Raw genomic sequence first — 17,951 nt, 5'->3', positions numbered from 1 at the left:
CTTTTTTTGGTTTTCTCTTAACATTTTTCCTCTTTTCAGCACTGAAGACAGGTAGATTTGCACCAGTTGTGAAACTGGACCTCATTGTAACAAATGACCCTCAGTGGGATGCCTGGAAATGGCTGAAGTACCAGTAGCCAAGACTGGCCTGTATTTGAACAGCAGAAGTACAAGGGGTCCTTGAGTGTGTCCTATTGAGGGACCCCCCTAACTTCTCAGGTGCTAGAAGAACTGAATTAGTTCAGTGATTCCCGAGGACTCGGGTTTCTTTCATTGAGTGTGGATGTCCCCTGGTGATTCTGAGCCACCTAAGTACTAGAATTGACCTATGTCCCCAGGGCTAGTAATGGTCCAGAGATTGAGAATCTCTGGATAATGGCAAAAGGTTTCTTCAGATTTATCTGAATCTGGATACAATAAACAGAGTTAAAGTCTTATTGACCTTGAACTTAATAGTGAGTGTAAGGGCCTCTACATTATTCCTTTTTATCTAGAACACCTTTTGATGAAAATATTTTATTAATTCTGAAAAAGGTAAGAGACCAGAGAAAGGCTTTAAAAATTATTACAGTGAAGCCATCTGGAACTGGGTAAAGTAATAATTCCAAATGAGAGCTATAGATATATTTTTAGTCCTTAAAATGTGTCAAGGTTTTAGAAAAATATTAGGAGTAATTTGCCATTACTGGAAGTGCTTTCAAGATTAAAAGCACTTTGGTAAGTACAAAGAATGAGTTCTTTAGTTAATAAAGAGTAATTTGGGGCCTCCCTGGTGGCGCAGTGGTTGAGAGTCCGCCTGCCGATGCAGGGGATACGGGTTCGTGCCCCGGTCTGGGAGGATCCCATATGCCGCGGAGCGGCTGGGCCCGTGAGCCATGGCCGCTGGGCCTGCGCGTCCGGAGCCTGTGCTCCGCAACGGGAGAGGCCACAACAGTGAGAGGCCCGCATACCGCAAAAAGAAAAAAAAAAAAAAAAAAAAAAAGAGTAATTTGGTACTTTTATATGAAGACTTCAATGCACATTAGATACATTACACATTCCAACAGGCAGCCTCTTTCCTAGATGACTGAATGGACAGAAGCTGACTCATGAAAGTTCACAGAACAAGTTGCCAACATAATATGAATTTCAGTCTGTGACTTATTCCCAATCCAGGTAGCTGCCTATGATTGTTCACCTATAAGGCACACATTTATTAATTAATCAGCCAACACTGATCCAGTAGTGACTGTGTATCAAGCACTGTAGTAGGTGCTGAGTTTCTAAAGATGAGTAATATCTAGTTCTGCCTACAAGAAATTCATAGACTTTCTGTGTTCACCTGATCATCTTGCAGCCACCCACATGATTATCATGGAAGGGGCAGTGGCCTCCTCAGTTTTACCCTGGCCTTCAGCCTGGCAATTTGTCATGAAATATACCTGAGAAATATGTTTTAGAGCTAGACTTGCTTAGACTATTTGTGTATTGTACATAAAAATACAATTGTGCATGGATATTTGGGTGAGACCATGACTTTTTTTGATGTGAATATGTAGAAATTCCCTTTTGGAAGTTTTCAAATATTAAATTATTGGCAGATCAAATGTACTATCACCTTTCTTTTAAACTTTCTTTTCTTCTTTTCATTGAAATACAAATGTTCCACTGCTCTTGAGCCAGTTAGTTCTAAGCCTGTTTGTTCTTGCCACTGGTATGCTCCCCCGGTTGGCTTCCTCTCATAAATTTATTTTATGTTTGCTTCTGACTTTGAAGATCAAAGGGTTCTTAGAAAACTTCTTTTCGCTTTTCTGTAATAAGTAATCCAGTGATCACCTATTAACTTCTTTGTCTTCCAGACACAGATTCCTAAATGTTAGAGTGAAAGAGACCTTAGAAATGGAAACTTCTCGACTTCCATATTCCCTCAGACCCAAATGTATTCCTAAGGATGTGTTATGTCTCTTTAGTTTCCATTAACCCTGGGCATAAACCTCTCAAAAGGATGAGAGAAACAGCAACAAGCAACAATCCCAAGGTAGTAATTCTTACTGCTCATCAACTTTTCATATTATATGTTGATACTATACTATGTTCATAGCCCAATTAATATGGTTTTTAAAGAGTATTTGGAATAGATTGGTAGTTGCTAGAGGCAGGGGTGAAGGGAATCAAAATATACAAACTTCCAGTTATAAAATAAGTAAGTCATAATATACAGCATGGTGGCTGTAGTTAATAATACTCTATTTCATATTTAAAAGTTCTGAAGAGAGTAGATCTTAAAAGTTATCACCTCAAGAAAAAAATTCTGTAAGTATATATGGTGATGGATGTTAAATAGATTTATTGTGGTGATCATTTCACAATATATACAAATACCGAATCATTATGTTGTACACCTGAAACTAGTATAATGTATGTCAATTATACCTCAAACCCCATTAAATCCACAGAAAAGTAGTGTTCAAACAAAGATATTTGGGGTGATCTTTACCACTTTGTTTCCTATTAGCAGGGATAATTAAGAGAGATGATTATATAGTTACACATGTCTCTGGAATGTGTTTTGAACTTATATTTTATTGTGAGTATTTCTTGCTGAAAATCTACAACAATTCAGATATAATAATAAAGCTTTACCATGAAGCTATGACTCCTAAAATACAGAAATTGCTCACTTTTCATGACATGGGCTTTTGCTTATTTCCTTGCTTTCTACCTCATGTTCAGGATGACCAACATCTTCATTTGGTCTAAAGAAACATCAACCTAAGCAGAGATGATTTCCTCCACTCCCATCCAGATGACTTGCTGTTGGTTCCCCCTTCCATGTTTGTTAGGAAGGTTAATTAAAATTTTTACGCTAAATAGTGGTAATTAAAATTTTTTCCCTTAGTTTTTGGTAGGCTGTAAAGAAGACTACTGAGGAAGCAATTAAGCAGGAATATAGTGTCATGAAGCTGTGGAAAGAAAAAATGTGTGCTGCTATCAAAAATAGGAACAGTTAACATTTATTCGTATTCTTTTTTTTTTTTTTTTTTTTTTTTTTTGCGGTAGGCGGGCCTCTCACTGTTGTGGCCTCTCCCCTTGCAGAGCACAGGCTCCGGATGCGCAGGCTCAGCAGCCATGGCTCACGGGCCTAGCCGCTCTGCGGCATGTGGGATCTTCCCAGACCGGGGCACGAACCCGTGTCCCCTGCATCGGCAGGCGGACTCTCAACCACTGCGCCACCAGGGAAGCCCTATTCGTATTCTTTAATCACAAATTTATGCTATATTTGAGGATTCTTCATGTTTGAACAGAGGATTTTGCAACTATATTTCTTTTCCTCAGTATTGGATTTCTTCAATTGAAATCTAACCAGTCAACAAACTTTTCTCTATACTGTGCCTGTCTAGACATGGCTCACTTATTCCCGTGAGAAGGCAAATACACTGGACAATTTCATTTGTTTACACTAAGCAAATGAAATTCTTCCCCTTTACATCTCTTCAAAGTGTATATCCTTTGAGTTCAGAAAGGAGAACAATCCCCATTTTTTATTTCTTAGATTCTCAACATCATTCATTTTGAAGATAAGGGTCAGCTAGCCACCCCTGGAATCTATGCTGTGATAACTGATGCTGCTCAGGTGAAGGACCTCTTGTGACTTCATGTTGTTTGTTTATAAGGAATTCTCATGGATGTAAGAAACTGAAGTGTTTGCTTAAAATAGCCCCTTGGGCTACTTTAAATTCTCTGTTTTCTTTATTTAGGCAATATCTAGGTATTGTTCCCTTTAAGAGGGAAAGACAAACAGTGTCTTTTATACAGTTTCAGATCACTTCATGTCATACAATAAATATCAATAGTAAATAACGAAGCTGAGTATTTGACAGTTTTAAAAATTATGATTAATCATGCATTCATTCTAAAAGTATTTATTGAATGTCTTCCATGTGCCCAGACTGCCTCAGGTTGAAGATTCTAAGTATTTCTATGATTGTTAATTTCATAGACTACTGATTATAGTCCATAGTGTAGTCTTTTCTATTTAGGATCCAAAGTAGGCAGGAGATCAGGATTTTTCTGGACTGAGGGTACAGTCCAGAGCCTCATACGTAGTGTGTGCTCAGTAGATGTTAGTTCTCTATCTGTATCCACCCCTCCACACTTTTCTTCTCCAGAAGTATAAGGGATCAACATCAAAAACCCTGAGTTTGTCATAGTGGATGTAAGCTTCATGGGGGTATAGAGCTTGTCTATTCTATTCACTTCTGTATTTCAGAACCTGGAGAATGCCTGCCATCAAGTAGGAGCTGCCTAAGTGAGTGTCCACAGGCAGCAAGGATGGCCCTCCGCAGCGCTGCTCAGGACCTGTGGAAGCAGCCCTCCACTCCCCTCCGCCCCATCTCAGTGTAAGCACCAGGTCCTCTTCTTTCTTCTTCTAGGTTCTTTGGTTGCTTCAAGGTTTACGAGGTAAAAACTACTCTTTATAGTGAGATTGGCAAGCCATGCCTCACGTTTTTCCTCAGTTTACCTACCTCTTGTTTCATTGCTCTCTGTTTTGATTAATTTATGTTTATTTCTTTAACATTGATAAAATGGAATACTCGAGGCCCCATTCCATAGTCTTAGCTCCTAAAAAATCTTCTTCTGACTGGAGTAACAAAATTTAAATGTCTTGTTGGTCAAAGATAGAAGTTAACCATAGGGAATTGTTCTGTGCTTACACTTTGTTGGTGTTTATTTTCAGTTCATCTATTAAAGATCAGGAGGATTATAAAAGAGAAGCAGGCACCTCAAATTTAACTTTTAGTCATACGTTCTGTGGAATTACAGTGGTTCCAAGGGATGCATGAAAACTCTTATTACACTGTGTGGTGAGTTTTAATTACTTGCAATCCAAATATGTAGTACTTGCAAAAGAAATTCACCCTTACAAAGCTGATATCTTGGGTATACAACACTGCTTCTAACCCAGTAATATAATAGTGTGAGCACAAAATTGCACACAATCTGTGCACCCTGAATAGTTAAGCTATTTCATACTATCTGTACTCTGTGGATGCTAGGTAGATGACAGCTTGGAGAATCACTCATCCATAGGTGATCTGAGAAGATATAATAGATTCTGTTTGCATTTCTTTTTTGCTATCTTAATTCTCAAGAGAGAACTGCATTGTGTACAGAGTTGCTGAGATTGTGCAGGTACTACCTGTGTGGTGATATGATTGGTGAGAATGTCTATTTCAAGCCAGGTATCAGAAGGTAGAGCATATTAGGGGATCATTACTGGTCAAGTGTTTAGTTTCTTAGCGCTCAGGTCTAGAACTTTAGTAAAATGCTCCCCAAGAGATATAAACCTCAATTTCCTTTTCTGTAAGATGGGTATAATCATCATGCTTACTTCATGGTTTACTGTGAGAATTAAATGAATTAGTATATGTAAAGTATTTAGAGGAGTGTCAGGTACATAGCAAGTGCTCAGTGTTACCTATTATTATTGTTTATTATTATAAGCAGGTTATATTTGCTAAACTCAAGAGATGCTGGTTTCTACCACTGTTTTAATTTGCAGAGAGGCATATCCTTTCTAGGGAAAAGAATACTCCCTATTACTCCCTCTGTCCAGCACTATGTGATCTGTGATATTAAATTAGTAAATTCTAGATTATGTGGTGAGAATTAAGTGAAAGGAAAGTGAATTGGATGACTTTAAAGGATTTTTTGAGTAAATGTGGCACAGGCAATGATTCTCATATCTACTATTGTGATCTTTCTCGGGCTACCAGTCAGGTAGCTCTCTTTTCCTTGGATGGTGCTGACAATCAATCTCTCTTTTCCTTCCTTCCTTCCTTCCTTCCTTCCTTCCTTCCTTCCTTCCTTCCTTCCTTCCTTCTTTCCTTCCTTTCTTCCTTCCTTCCTTCCTTCCTCCCCTGAGTAGGGGCAACTCCTTTCCAAGGAGGGTGTAATCTCCCTCAACAGCCTTTCCACCCCAAGACAGCCTCAGGTATTTCTAATTAATCATGATTAAGTATTGTATTAGTTTGCTAGGATTGCTGTAGCAAAATACCACAAACTGGGTAGCTTAGAACAGCAGAAATTTGTTTGTCTCACAGTTCTGGAGGTTAGAAGTCTGAAATAAAAATGTCAACAGGGTTGCGGCCTTCTGAAGGCTGTGAAAGAGACTCTGTTCCATGCCTCTGTCCCAGCTTCTGGTGGTTTGCTAGCAATCTTTGGTGTTCCTTGGTTTGTAGATCTCTGCCTTCATCTTCAGGTGGCATTCTTCTTCTTGTGTGTCTATGTCCAAATTTACCCTTTTTATAATGTTTCCAGTTATATTGGATTAAGGGCCTACTCCACTCCAGTATGACCTCATCTTAATTACATTTGCAATAACCCTATTCCCAAAAAGGTCACATTTTGAGGTACTGGGGATTAGGACTTCAACATAGGAATTTTGCAGGGGGGGTGGTGTGGGGGAGGACGACAATTCAACCCATAGCAATCATGATCCTCGGATCCCATTTTTAAATGCTCACATGCAATGAGACCTGTTCCTTGGGTTTGTGCCTTACTTAAAAAATATATAAAGAAAAATTCACCAACCAAAAAAAAAAAATGAACCCACCCACTGCCAGCCATGGATTTTAAAGCTCAGTTGACAAGTTGATTGAGATAGGCTTCATTTCATAAGCACAGAAATGCCATTCTCTTACGTTCTTATAAGGATCTAACACCCAGTAAGTTGTAATGTGAAAAATAAGTTCTATAAAAAGAATGAGTGAACAGATAAAAGAGAAAAGAACCAAATATGAAAATTTTCAGATTTTATATAATCTACTTGCTAGGAAACTATAGGATTGCCACCCATCCTGTATTCTGTGGAATTTTTCCAATCTTACCATGAAAATCTTACATTCTGTAAACTTAACTTTCATATCTGAAAAGTTTCTGATAATTTTCATATCTTAACTTTCATATCTAGTACATGCTTAGCATGTACTGGAGTGGTAAAACAAGTTAATGGTTGATGATGACTTACATTACTATCTCTTTTTTGCCTGGCACATAGCGTAAAAAGTGTGGAAGGTCTACTGATGAATAACTGAAGATATTTTTAGTAGTTGCCTTTTACAGCATATAACATTTAAAAGTAAATAACCTTTAATTGGCTATTTTTTTAAAAGGTAGAGATGAGATGAGTGTTTTGGTTCGATAGCCAGGCTTACTCTGATATATGTCTGTTTTTAATAAAATTTAAATACAGATACATTTGGAAGCACAGTTATAATGGGAAATTAACAAGTTAAGTTTTTTATCCTTTTATCCAATTTATAATCTTTAACACTCATTAAAAATTACTGGAAACAGGTGCTTTTTTTTTTCCTGAGGAGACATCTTACTCTGAGACATCTTACTATAACACAGGCAATTTTTAGTATTTTTGATGTTTGATACCTATCATCTAAAACAGTATATCTGAAAACTATGCAACATTTTTCTCACTAGTAATAATAGTCTGGAGAATCTCACAAAGCAGTAAAACCCTATTAAGTCATAGCTACTACATGGACTATTAATTTCTAAAACTCTGTACTTTTTGGTTTAAAATGAAAACAGTATTTTGAGACCAAGCTTGTATTTTCATAAACAGTTTAACTAAATTAAATTTCAAAAGGTTGGATTCCACTTTTTTGAGGACTTCTATGATACTGTATACTAGATAAAATATCTAAGCTTCTACGATACTAGAAAACTGTTTGAATTTTTCACCTTTTGATTCATGATTTTATTCTCGTGGTCACTGATTAGTAGGGCAAACACAAACTCAAGATATCCTTATGCTCACAATAAAAGACAAGTTTTCAGAATCAGTTCAGATCTTAATTTATTTCTATTTGTTGGAGTAGATTTCATTCCCTTTATAAAGGCAAAAAGCCATTGAAATACACTTCTTCAGAAATGCTAGCAACATCACAGGTACTGATGAAAAATCCGAAGGATTATTAGTCCTTTTCTTTGAAATATACACAGCATTTTAATTAAATTATGTAATTAACATTAACAAATCAATTAACATTGCCTTAATTTTCCATTCAGCTCTATCAGTGGTAACTAAAAGCACCAATTTTATGTCTACTTATAGCCAAGGAATATCAACAAAACACTGAGTTTTAACAAGCCCTGAAAATGTTTCTGATACTACAGTAATTTTGAGGATAGCAAAAGCCATTTTCATCCTATTTCTTTTTCCTTGCTCACAGAATCCCTATTTAGATATTAGTTGGAGATCCAATGATCTCAGGGAAAGTGGTTCTAGTTTCTGGCCTAGGAGTGAGCAGGAAACCCAGTTCTGACCAATGGAGTATAAGAGGCAATTCCCTAGGGGTCTCCTGTGGACTATTGTCCTCTCTGATAAGAGACAGGGTACTCAGAGAAGCTCTCTGCCCTGTACCACTAGCTACATCTGTTCTTGAACATGGTCATGGGAGGACATGATGCTTGGGACTCCTCCAACAATCTTGCCAGCCAGAAAAGTCCAAGAGACTCTCAGAGACTCTAAGCCTGACATCATAGGGCTGCTGAGCCAACATACCTGCAGCAACCTTTCTCCAAACTGTAGGGGGGAAAAAAACCTCATTTATTTAAGCCACTATTGAGTAGTATTCTGAGTATTTTGACTTGGCAGCTGAAAGCATTACTAACTGATATAACCAGGCATTTGTAACATATAGTACATTACCAAAGCACACACGTGGGATTCTTAATGGCATCCATTTGCCCATTCATTCATTCATTCCATCAACAAACATTTCTTAAGCAGCTGCCATGTGATAATCACTGTGCTAGACATCAGAAACACAATGTTAAGCAAGACAGACACGTCTTCCTGCAGTTTGGGTGAAATGGCATGAGTTATTCAACTCAGTGGCTAACGTATAAACCCCCCTTCTCAGCCCTGCTTTTAGGACAGATTGTGTATATGTGTTTTACACCCCACTTCCTGTTTGTGAAGTTATCCAGGAAGTTTGGCCAGTCAGCACTACCTAGTCCCTTAAAAGATCAGGAGGAAGCTTGGTCCAAAATTTTTCAACAATTTCTAACCCCTAAATTAGGACTCTAATATGTAAACATGAAGATTTAAAGGAGGAATGATTGAAGACAATGAAATTATAGAGGATGGAGATCAAGTGAGCATGAACTTAAGAACCTTTGGGGACTCTAATCAGGGTTCTTTTCTGAAAGTTTGAAAATGAACTTTTAAGGCAAATAAAACACTGCGTGTAAACAAATGGAATATTTTTTCAGATAGGGAGTGATGATAAATTCATGTTACAAAATCAAAACACAGATGGAGGAAATGTGGAGATCAGTGAAGAGATGGCTCTAACAGGTTTCTAAGGTGTCTGTCTCTAAGTTCTGATGAAGTAATTGACATTTGAGGCTCACCATGTACCAGGCAGTATGTCTGTTGCATCTCATTTATGCCCTACGTTGACTATGGAAAGAGACATTACTGTCTCCATTTTACCAAAAAGGAAGCTGGGGTCCAGAGAGTTAGGTAACCTCATCACATAGTTAATAAGAAGTAGAGTTGATGGAACTCAGGTTTGTCTAGTGTGGAACAGCGTGTCCTCCTGCTATGCCTTACTACTTCCTTAAAGACAAAGAGGCAAGACACTATCATCTTCTACAAATTATCCTTTTGTCCCAAAGTTGGAGACTGAGTCTTGGATCCATGGACCATTAGGTTAATTCCATCTGGCATTTAGAGTCTTGTTCTTGGGAATAGTTTAAAAAACAGTATCTAACTTCTTAACAGCAGAGCCAGCAATTAAAATTTAAGTTCAAAGGATCTGGACTAAATATCAGAAGGATCTTCTTTCCTCTTTTAATTTCAAAATAAATGGATTTCAGTAGAGACGTTTCCTTTCCCTTGAGGAGGTGATAGTTATACAGGGATAATTTGAACAGTATTTATAACCCAGAGTTGACCTGGACATATATAGACAAAGGGAAATTTATCAGAGAGATGTTTTGACCAGTAATCCTTATAAACACCCCAGAAATGGTTACCCACTCTTTTGTTTGTTGAGCCATCAGTTTATATATAAGGCTGGACTTTCAGGTTTAGTTGTGTAAGCCTAACTGTCTTTTTACAGACATGAAAGTATTTTGAGCTGGAAGTATCAAAACAACGATTTTGATCTTTTTCTACATGAAGATAACTACTTAATTTGACCAAAAAGCATAGTTAGGGAACTTCTGGGACTTTTGTCCCATGGGGTCTTTATATACTATTATGGTTTGCAAAGCAGTTTGGAACAAATGGCATTGATGAGCCAAGCAGTCTCTGAAATAGTGAACAGGAGAATTCAGGAGAGTTGTCATATATTGGGTGGGCCAAAAAGTGCCTTCGTTTTTTTTAAGTAAAAATAAAAGACACATTTTTCATTTTCACCAAGAACTTTATTTAACAACATATTCACCCTTTTGTTCCGCTACCTTCTGTCATTTTTCAGGCAACTTCATAATTCCATCTTCCCAAAACTTTTTATCATTTTGAGCAAAGAACTGTTCCAGGTGCCTTTTGCAGTCTTCCAGGGAATTGAAATTTTTTCCATTACGAGAATTTTGTAAAGACCGAAATAAATGGAAATGCGAAGGTGCAATGTCTGGTGAATACGGCGGATGAATCAGAACTTCCCAGCCAAGCTGTGACAGTTTTTGCCTGGTCATCAAAGAAACATGTGGTCTCGCGTTATCCTGATGGAAGATTGTGTGTTTTCTGTTGACTAATTCTGGTTGCTTTTCCTCGAGTGCCACTTTCAGTTGGTCTAATTGGGAGCAGTGCTTGTTGGAATTAAACGTTTTGTTTTCCGGAAGGAGCTCGTAATAGAGGACTCCTGTCCAATCCCACTATATACACAACATCACCTTCTTTGGATGAAAACCGGCCTTTGGTGTGGTTGGTGGTGGTTCATTTTGCTTGCCCTATGATCTCTTCCGTTCCACATTATTGTACAGTATCCACTTTTCATCTCCCATCACAATTTGTTTTTAAAATGGAATGTTTTCATTACATTTAAGTAGAGAATCGCATGCGGAAATACGGTCAAGAAGTTTTTTCCCACTTAACTTATGTGGAACCCAAACATCAAAGCGATTCACATAACCAAGCTGGTGCAAATGATTTTCAAAGCTTGATTTGGATGTTTTGAGTATGTTAGCTATCTCCCGTGTGGTATAACGTTGATTGTTCTCAATTATTGTTTCAATTTGATTGCTATCAACTTCAACTGGTCTACACGACTGTGGAGATTCGTCCAGCGAGAAATCTCCAGCAGGAAACTTCACAAAGCACTTTTGACACGTTCCATCAGTTACAGCACCTTCTCCATACACTGCACAAATCTTTTTTTGCATTTCAGTTGTGTTTTTATCTTTCTTGAAACAATAAAGCATAATGTGCCAAAAATGTTGCTTTTTTTCTTCCATCTTCAATATTAAAATGGCTACACAAAAATTCACCAATTTTGATGTCTTTTTTTAAAATGCACGCTGATATGACAGCTGTCACATACAATCTAACAAAATTGTTTTGAATGAAGTTAACAACAATTAAGTGCTTTATCCATCTTATGGAAAAAAAAAACGAATGAACCTTTAGGCCCACCCAATACTTTTACTTTAAAAAGTGTGAACAGTTTGAAAGAGAAAATATGCCACATTTTCCCTGGGGCCATATAGCGCAATCAAATAAAGATAAATACCAATGTAATATAATTCATGAGATTTCAGTGAGGAATTATTTCCTAAGTATTTATTCACCAGCTTAGTACAAGCTCACAATAGGTAAATGAATACACATAATTTGCTATGATTACAGTCTTGTTTGAGCTGGTCAACTACTTAATGAGACTTTTTTTTTCAGTAGACTGAAGAGATTCCTATGACACAAATATGAACCTTTCCTAAACCATTTTATCCTTATTCGACTTCAGTGTAGATGGTCCACCCTATGAAGAGCTGACACAATTAATCATCATTCTACATCAGTCCACTTTACCTTAAAGGGCAATCGATTGCTCATACGAAGAAAAACAAATTAGGCATGTCTAAGTAATCGATACTAAGAAGAAACAACTAAACTCATTTAATGATACCTAGATCTTCATAAACTGATAATTGTAGCCTAGGCGTTTTTCATTTGCAGTTTTAAATTAGTCAAAACATTAATGTCTTCTAATGTGACTTCTTAGGGATGCATCTTAATGCTAAGAACACAAAGTAAATTACTAGAAGTACATACCTTGTGACCACAAGAAATGGGATGCTGAGTTTGCCACAGCACAGTAATTGGCCATTAATGTCTATCGGAAGGAAAGGGTGGGGATGGAAAAGGGAAGACTCACAGTCAGTGTTGATGGAGGGTCAGGTGAAGCTAAGAAAACAATCCTTGAAGAAGCTGAAGTCAGCCTAAGCCGGACTTCCAAAATCAAATGAAAACTAAAAGTTCAAGGACACATTCTTTGACAGTGATAGCCTTGAAAATATTTTTGTCCACCAGTTCTAGCAGCATATTTTATATATTTTTGAAAACCAATCTTCACATGTAAATGCAATGTTCCTCAGGAAGCAAAACTTCAAATACCCATTGTTACATTTCAGATAGCTGATGGACTAAACAATTCAAAAAAATAATTAAGAGCACCAAGAGAGTTACCAAACCAAGGTCTCTTACTTGGTGATATTATTTCTAGCTTATGAATATTTAGACCTAGTAGATAAATAAAGTAGTCTAAAAATAAACAAGGATCATATGTTCCTTTAATGAATACCTCAAAATTCCCCACTTGAAATCAATTCAAGTGCAATATCAAAGATAGAAAACTATCATCCATTTTCCTCTTAAAAAATGAAACCATATATGTGGCAGAAAAATTTATTGAGATTTACTTTAAACGCATTATTGCAACTCAGATTTTTTAAAAGCTTAATTAATTAGAATTTTATGGATCATTGTCCTTGAAGATAATTTACAGTTAGTCCTGTTCAAAGGTTGAAGTGGCATAAACTGATAAAAGGAAACCTTCCTGTGGTTGAAGGAATTAAACCACAGAAAGTTTAATCTTTTTGTTTCCGGATATATAGGAAATACATGCTCATTATAAAAGTATGTAAGTAATTTCATGCTCATTATATGGAAAATTATTGAGAGGAAAATAAAAATCACTTAAAGCTAACTACTGTTATTGAATCACAGACAATTTTGATGAATTTGATCTCAGAGATCACCTAAAGCACTCATTTACAAATAAGAAAACAGACCTTAGATAGAGGTAAAGTAAGTTGCCCAAGGACACAAAGCTGCTTATTAGCAACTTTGTCTCCTGATGTCTAATCTGAACCTTGTTTCTGATGTACCACGTTGCCCACTCTCTTCCTCCCTGCTCTTTTGTTCACTTTTATCTTCAGCCCCTTAAGTTCTCCTTAACCCAGTCCCCTTTCCAAACCCATGATATCCTTCATTACAAGCCCCCATCACTCAAAACTTTTCCTACTTCCAGAGGGACATGTACAGTGTGTGTGTGTGTGTGTGTGTGTGTGTGTTTGTGTGTGTGTGTGTACATAGGCAATGGACTTCTGGGATTGACTTGATGTATGACATCCATGATCAAAAACCTTCTGCAGTTATTAGAGGATTAAGTAAGAAAACATCAAAGCACATTGTAGACTGAAGAGACCTATGCAAATATTAATTATTATTCTCCTAGGTAGAACATTTTCTAAATATGAAAAATTATTCTCAGAAATGCATTTCTTCTGCCACTATAGAAAAACCCCAATCTACTATACCTGATAACTGAATCTGTATCTATGTTGCTTTCCAAGTAGCTTAAAAATAACCTCTTTAATCATGTAAAATCTATACTGATTAAGCCCCCTTTTAAAATTCTATTTCCCTTTACAGTTCCAAGAAATTCCTTTAGACTATTTTTGAGATAACAAGACATTTTTATAAAACCCTGACTTTCAATACTGATTACAAAATTCAGCAGTACGCAGTCTAAAAATAAAAATGGACCCCCCCAAATATTTTATTTTTATTTTAGTCTCCCCTTTTCATACCTAAAAGTATAAAACTGAGCTTTTCACCAACCTATTTAATGTTATTTTATGCATCTTATAGCCACACAGTGCTCTGAAAAGGGGGCTGTACTATCAGCTGGACTTGGGCATTGGGCACCATGCTAAAGGAATCCAACAGCTCCTGGTATTAGGTGGTTCACACCCCACCAAAGAGATGGAATTACCCCCAATTCACCCCCCCACACACACACACAGTTTTACAGTGGCCTCCACCATCAATGCTTAGTTCTAAGTCCCTACTGGTGCCTGAGTCCCCGTCATCTCTAAGGGAGCCAACAGGAAGAAAAAGCCCTATTTATGCTTATTGGCATCACGTTTGTTGTCCCACGCTTATTAGGGGGTGAAAGGAAGAATAACAAAGTGGAAAGAGCAAGGGCTTTGCAATCGGTCAAGTCTAGGCTTGAGCCCTAGCTCTGCCCCTCTCTAACTGAGTGACCTCAGGTGAGTTATTTAACCTCTCTGAGTCTCCAGTTTCTTTATGTGTACGATGGGAATAATAATAGTATTGGGCTTCCCTGGTGGCGCAGTGGTTGAGAGTCCGCCTGCCGATGCAGGGGACGTGGGTTCGTGCCCCGGTCCGGGAAGATCCCACATGCCGCAGAGTGGCTGGGCCCGTGAGCCATGGCTGCTGAGCCTGCGCGTCCAGAGCCTGTGCTCTGCAACGGGAGAGGCCACACAGTGCGAGGCCCGCGTACTGCAAAAAAAAAATAATAATAATAATAGTATTACTTCATAGGGGTGTTGTGAAGATGGGACAAGTAATATCTCATAAGCCCCTTGTTTAATATCTGCCACGGTGCTCCACATACATGACGCCTTTTGTTATACATGCAGCTCAATGCAGATGACAACGCAGTGAAACTTTTCTGGCAGACATCCTTGGGAGGACCTTCTTATTGTATTTTTAATTATCCTTAAATGATGAAATAATAACTCTAGTCAGTCTTTTCTAATTGCATCAAAGAAGAGGACTGTGTCCAGGGTACATGATAAAGGTCTTCTTTATCATATTAGGGTCTTCCTTATTACGGGGTCTGTGTGTGCACAAATTCAAGGGACCCAAGATGAGGGATACCATTAGTCAGGATTTTATGGCTGTGAGACACTATTATCTTTTTTTTTTTTTTTTTTTTTTTCAGTACGCAGGCCTCTCACTGTTGTGGCCTCTCCCGTTGCGGAGCACAGGCTCCGGACGCGCAGGCTCAGCGGGCATGGCTCACGGGCCCAGCCGCTCCGCGGCATGTGGGATCTTCCTGGACCGGGGCACGAACCCGTGTCCCCTGCCTTGGCAGGCTGACTCTCAACCACTGTGCCACCAGGGAAGCCCGAGACACCATTATCTTTTACTATGCTGCACTCATAATTGACATGTTGTAACAATTGGGCATCTTACGAAACTCTTAAGAAACAAATGAACAGTATGGAAGTAGTATTTACTGAAATAAAAAGCAAACAAACAAAATAGAAAAGCAGGACAACGATCACATCAGTAAAAGATTGGAGTGAGGAGGGGGCTGGAAAACAGGGACTCTTGCACTGGACACATGGACTATGTCACAAAGGGAACATTAAGGAACTCTGAAATTTTTGCTAAGAGTCTAGAATGCAAGCTTCATGCATAAGTGTATGGCCAGCTTAGTGGGAATCATCTTCAAGGTGCTGCTTAGAAACAGGGATGCAGTGTGGAGTGTCTGAGACAGATGATTAAGGATATGAGCGTGTGTGACCCAGGAACTCTGCTCAGATGGATGAGGCCCTCTGTGCTTGAGGGGCTTGCAAGCAAATGGTGCAATTGAAACGGGCTCCAAGAAGATCATTTGAAATGACTGAATACCAGAGAAATCCATCCCTGTTTTTTTAGCCTGAGGAAGGAAAGGCTGGGTAAGGCCAATCAAGGTTTGGAGAATGTGAAGGGAATATTGTGGTGATGCTAAGTGTCTGTCTTCGGTTTCTAAAGACAGCATACAAGAGAATGGGCCTTACATTGTAACATGAGAAAATTAGAGAGCAAAAGAAACTACCTATGGCTAAAGTTGAGAGACTGAAACATTTATTAAATGAAATTTGTATGTATTTTCTGGCTGCACATGGAGAAACTAAACAGTAAATTTGGTGCCATGATTTTTGAGTTTTCAGTGAGTATGATGGACAAGAAGTCTCTTTTCCTCTTTCCAAATCCTCTTTCTCTTTTTAAGATTTTCTATCTACATTTATCCCAATGAATACTACTACTGAAAAATGGCAAACTTTCCATATATGAATACATTAATTTTTTTAAGAAATTGAGGTAAACTTCACATAACATAAAATTCACCATTTGAAAGTATACATTTGAAAGTACACATTTCAGTAATTTTTAGTACATGCTCAGTGTTGTACAACCATCACCACTGTCTAGTTCCAGAACATTTTCATCATCCCAGAAGGAAACCTCACACCCATTAAGCAGTCTCTACGCATTCTCCTCTTCCCCACACCCCAGCGCCTGACAACCACTCATATGCTTTCTGTCTCTATGGATTTGCCTTAAGAATATATTTCTTTGGGAATCTTCTGAATTCTGCATTTAATTTTACATCTAGAGGCTGCAGACTACTGAGTGTATCTCTGTGTGTGCATGAGAGAGACAGAGAGAGAGAGGGAAGTGGAGAGAAAGGGAGAGAGACGGAGAGAGATGAGAAGTCAGCATTCATGAGAACCTTTGCAAGGTCAAATCTATTTGAAATATTCAAACAAAATGCAAACGTAGAAGGATACTTACTTTTTAATTAGATGTCCATAACTTAAATTAGATGTCTGAAGGTAAATTTCTCAAGGATCCAGTAAATTACAGGTTGGAGAATCGTCAAAGAGTTCTTGAGATATGCCTGCAGCATTGAGAAAGGCTTTTGAATGGCAACGTGGCTTTATCACTCCTATGTTAGGCTAAAAAGTTTCAGACCCAGCAGAAGCTCCGTCCTGGATCTGAGCTCTTCCTGTAATAGCTGATGATAACCCTGTTATTTTTCTTTAGAGCAGTGTAGTGGTGACCACTGCTTAATCTGCATTTATTTGTCCTGGTGAGCACATCAGATACAGCAGAGGAAACTTAGGATGCCTGACGGGTAAGTGAAAAAGCAACTTAAAAATGAAATAATAAACCTCTTTTATTTTGCAACCAAAAATACTTATTAATTTTAATTAAAATGCACATTTTATTCTGGCTGGAATTTTTTAAAAGTTAACCTATTTAACTTAAAAACTTGGAGAATGAACTAGAAAATCATTTTAGGGCATCTGTTTTTTTTTGTAAACTGATTTGAAACTTGCATGGCTTCCTTAGTTATGATTACATTGACGGGAAGGTTGTGTTGTCTGAATTCTGGAAAAAATACATATGACTTTTGAAAGTAATCTTAATTTTCAGCCAGTCAAGTAATTCCTCAGAAGGAGGAACAGCCAGTTGGGTCTTGTAACTTAAGTGGTGCTTTGTAATCTAGACTGTCATTTTGCATTTTGCGTGTATTTTGAGGATTTTTTATTCCATTTTCATTTTCAATTCCTTTCCATTTTATAAGCCCCAACTAATATATCTTGACTTTTCCCATTAATAAGGACTTAGGATTCCCCTGCCAAAGCGCAAACACATGACTAGTTTTGGTGTTATGGATCTTGCTTGTTTTCTTTCCAAATTTTCTTTTCCACAAGCTTCACTATAGTCTCCCACCTGTTCTTTTTGCTGCCATTCTCTCAGTTTTGGCTTCTGAGGACTCCTTGGTGACAGTGGAAAACAGAGTCTCCACATTACATTTCGAGATATACATGACTTAGCTACTATTCCCACAAACATT

Source organism: Mesoplodon bidens (assembly GCF_964165515.1).
Source record: "Mesoplodon bidens genome assembly, chromosome: 8".
NCBI lineage: Eukaryota > Metazoa > Chordata > Mammalia > Artiodactyla > Ziphiidae > Mesoplodon > Mesoplodon bidens.
The sequence above is the reverse complement of the archived record's forward strand: the minus strand, read 5'-3'. Positions refer to the sequence as shown.